This window comes from Tachysurus vachellii, chromosome 11, assembly GCF_030014155.1.
Source record: "Tachysurus vachellii isolate PV-2020 chromosome 11, HZAU_Pvac_v1, whole genome shotgun sequence".
NCBI lineage: Eukaryota > Metazoa > Chordata > Actinopteri > Siluriformes > Bagridae > Tachysurus > Tachysurus vachellii.
Window position 1 is genome coordinate 22,962,170 of NC_083470.1, and position 4,963 is coordinate 22,967,132.

The window sequence follows — 4,963 nt, forward strand, 5'->3', positions numbered from 1 at the left end:
AAGCAACAACAACAACAAAGCTGGCTAATGCTAATACAGCAAAATACAGAAAAAAGCTGAGGCAAAAAAATTAGCATAAATCACAGACGCATAAAACATCACAGAAAGATTATACATGCGATTTTCTCTCTCTCTCTCCCTCTCTCTCTCTCTCTCGCTCGCTCTGTCTTTAGCGAATAAGGATAAGATAATCATATCATTGCGCTTCTCATGGTAACTAAGCTGTCTTCGTTTTGCATACGATTATGCAAACTAGCTCATTTTCTTCACATCCTCACTGAAGGAACACAAGGCAAGAAGAAATTGTGAATATAATCAGAACACTTCAAATACTTCATACTTGATGAGGGACAATTTCTCAGGTCAGAGATTGAGCTAGTTTCAAAGACGTACAAACATTGCTAACTGAGAGAGGAAGTTTATATAGCTAGGAAATGTTTAATTGTAGACAGCAGACTTCCAAAATAGCTAGAATAAGTTTAAACATGTATTGCAGATAGCAGAAGTTGAAAAATAATGCTAGTAAGTTCAAATAATAAGTTTAAATACTGCTACTGTAGTTAAGATACGTTTGAGCATTGCTAACTTAGCTAGTATTAGTGTAAACACTGCTAATACAGCTTGTATAAGTGTAAATATTCCTAAAGCAGGTAATATATATGTGTAAACACTGCTAACACAGCTAGTATATGTTTAATATTGCTAATTTATCTAGTATTAGTGTAAACACTGAAAATAAGTGACGTGACATACAGCTTGTAGAAGTGTAAACATTGTTAAAGCAGCTAATATATATGTATAAACATTGGTAATAGTATATGTTTAAACATTGCTAACACAGCTATTATATGTTTAAGCATTGCCAATTCAGCTAGTGTAAATTTACTGTAAACCGCTTATACAGCTTGTACACGTTTAAACATTATTAATGCAGCTATTATATGTCTCTGCATTGCTAATGCAGCTAGTGTAAATTTAAACATTGCTATTATAGCAAGTATGTTTAAACATTGCTAAAGCAGTTAGTAAATGTGTAAACATTGCTAAAAGTAAAGCAGTGAATTTAGGCATTTCTAATGCAGTTAGCTTGATCATTACTAATGCAGTTAGTGTAAGATTTAACACTGCTAACACAGCTATTATATTTTAAGCATTGCTAATGCAGCTACTATACGATTAAACATTGCTAATGCAGCTAGCATAAGTGTAAATTAATACCAAGCTTGAATACCAAGTTTCTGAAGTTTAATAAAGTACTCTTTTCTTTAGCATAAATATAAACATTGCTATAACCTTATACTACATCAGTAGGTTGCACACTATACACGTTATGTAGTATACACACTATGTGGTTAGGCTAAATTTTTAGTCATAGTTCTGTGTTGTTTTATGTAGCACCATGGTCCTGAAGGAACGTCCTTTCATTTCTATACGTACTGCGTCAGCTAAGTCAAAATGACAATAAAAAAGCTTCTCATTATTCTTCTTCTCTTCTTCTTCTTAAATATATAAGGAAACAATAATAACAACTTGAGTCTTATCAGTTATATCAAGACTCTTTAGAGATACTGTAGCTACATTGATGTCTCTGACTGATTGACCGTCTAATATCTAATAAGGAAACATGCTCTTAAATTATGATTACTATTAATTTAAAATGCGATGATAAAAAGTTTAAAAAATCTCCCAGAATATACGTCCGTCGTAGAGCCGAGTGCTTCTGAGGACAGAGAGTAAGAACAGTCCTTCTACTTGGACACAAATTCTGTAGCACCGTTATGTAACTGAAGTGAAGAAGCAGCTTTATAATGTGATTCATTAATAATGTAGCTACCTCTTGCACTCGGAAAGGCTTCTTCAGGTCATCCCTTTGGAATAACCACCGATTAAAGAACCCTGTGAGAGACGTCTTTCCTTTATGAAAAAAAGCGGAAGACTTTTAACCCTTTCCTGCATTATGGAAGCCTTTTATTTTGTCAAATATACATTAGAGCACAGTGAAATACTTTCTTTGTAACTTTGGAAGTTGGTGTCAGAGCACAGGGTGAGCTATGATACAGCATCCATGGAGCAGAGAGTGTTAAGGGCACTTGCTCAGGGGCCAAACAGTGCCAGCTTCGCATTGCTGGGGCTTGAACCCCAATCCACCATTCAACAACCCAGAACCTTAATCACTTGAGCCACCACACAATTGGCATCATGATGATGCACAGTCAATTCATGGCACTTTTTATGGTTCAAAAAAATATAATTGTGAATCTTAATTAACTTCAGGGATGTTCTTTATTCATGAGGAGTCTGTAACACTTGCATTTGGTGCCACATTCAGCCTGGTTTATTCGCTGAAATCCCAATTAGGATAATTGGGATAATAATATCCCATTTCCTATAATGGGATAGGAAAACAAGGTTGTTGTTTTTTTGCCTGTTTAAATTTTTCAGACTAATAAGAGGGTTTGTGATGAGTTGAACTGACCTCAAGAGCTCGTTAACATTTTTCTTCCTATAAGCCATATTTTGGAAATAATTTCTTTTTTCTTGATTGTTGTTTGTCATGACCTCACTCATCTCTCACACATTCATTGATAAAAACGAGTTTTTCTTTCAAAAATGATAACTTTCTTTATTTTCACACTTTCCGACAACCCATATAGGTCCTTCTACTGTGTCCCACCTGACAGGTTGAATTGAACATTTCTTATCTCGAGTGTATTCTCAGGAAAGAGCCATGACTCAAGGATTTACTTTTCTGGCCAGAATATGAATCGAGGCATTACCAAAAGCAATCTGCTGAATTTGAAAATATCTCATTGCTTTCAATGCTCTATCATCTTTGCTTCAATCCATACCTACTGATTTAATTATTTTTAACCTCCCTGAGTGGAAATGACGTTTTATTTTTTTACATGACGGTATAGCAGTTTAAAGGTGTGCAGCTTGGTGCATTTAGCGAGTTTGGCATTAGAAGGCTCTCTTTTGGTTTTTGAGATATCATAATTGGTCATCTCAAGTAATCCTGCGATAATAAGTGCTTTTGCACTTCAATTTCAGACCCAGCGCATAATATAAAACTTGGGACGTTTTATCAGAGATCCTGCAGTAGGCGTAGATGAAGGGATATAGTATTTATCCATCCATTTTCTGCATGCTTGTCCTACACAGGGTCATGTGGAACCATGAGTCTACCTCAGGACTCAATCCCACATACAGTCACCCCCATTCAATCACTAAAGACAATTTGTACTTGTCAATCTCAAATGTTTCTTTATCTCTCCTCCAACCAATGACCGGGTTCCATAGATAAAATTTTAACTTGAATCCTCCAATCAAACTCATCAATGTCAAATGTCATATAATGTGTCCTTTTCCTCGCTAGAAGGCCAAGGATGCTGAGGTATTTTTCACTAGATTTGCTAACTTTAACTAGCTGTAATAAACTCTCTCAAGATTTCCCATGCTCACCACCAGAGTCACCAGTGATCCATGGACTGAAATGTTACACAAGGATGCATGAGTTTGACTTTTAGGATAAGAATTGGGTTGGAATGTGTATTCCTGAAGTCATTTTATTTGAACCAATGTGCACAATTCTGCAATGGACTTCAATGGAATTCACAAAATATTCCACAGTTTTGATCAGGATTTAGATTTTTTGAATGGAGTGTATTTGTTCCTTGAACATCTCACAGGATCATCCGTTAGGGTTGGTCACTACTTCATTGTAAATTTACATTATAAAATCTAATTCCCAACCTTGCAAATGGCCACAACAATCACACAGGACCTGGCTGATGTGTACGATACACACCTTCCGGTTTTATGACACTCTACACCCGCTTTCCTTGCTTCCCCTGTATAAAAAAGCAATAAAAGGAAAATAAAGGTGATTTATGATGTGTATGGTGGAAGAGAAGAGAAAACAAATCTTCCAATCATACAGTTTTATGGTTGTGACGTGTTTATTGCTATTACACGATCTACCCTTTGTGTATTAATAATAAAAAGTTTATTGGGAATTGTAAAGAGAGAGAGAGGAACTCGGCTCTTCAGGCTACTGTAAATATTTGTAACATTCCATGCTGCGTTGGTTTTGTCAAGTCTTAGGAACTTATAATAGTGAGATCATGCAATTATTCCTCTTGAAGGAATCTCTATAATCTTGACCTTAGCGATTGCCAAAGTTGGAGATCATTGTGTATTAAAGCCAATAAGGCAGTCTGTTATTGTTATAGTTGTGAAAACAACATAAATTAGCAAATGTGAAAGACATGTTGTACTTATTTGTTAGCATTCGTTCATCCTCTACACCGTTAATTCTGCTGGGTCTTGGGGGAAACATGAGTCTATCCCATGGAGACTCAGGGTACAAGGCATGGCTTATCCAAGACAGGATGCCAGTCTATCGCACAGAGCACACACACTCACACACCCATTCACACAATAGGGACAATTTAGAGATGACAATCAACCTACCACGCATGTCTTTGGACTGGGGGAAGAAACCAGAGAACCCGGAGGTAACCCCTGATGTCAGTAGAAAATGCAACCTATTATTATTATATGCAACTATTTTATACCTATGATGCAAATGCAACTATTTTATACCTATGATGCAAATGCAACCTATTATACCTTATTTATTATTTAGCAGATTATTTAGCAGAGATTGGCTGGTGCTCTCATGTTTTCACATGAAAACTACTTTTTAATTCTGCACCTACATGCTTAGCTATTAGAGTCAAACTTTTTTATAGCATAGAACATAGCATAGTGGCTACAGAATGCTGTAGTATTTCTTTCTTTTTATTTTCTGACAGATGAGAGATATGTGTGCTGTGTAGATTTGCTCTCAGTTCTCAGCCATCCATAAGGCAATGTGAGATACCTGAAATATTGATCATTTTCTCTAACAGACAGAGCAAACAGCCCCGACAGGGAAGACGAGACACACATAGAAATTAAA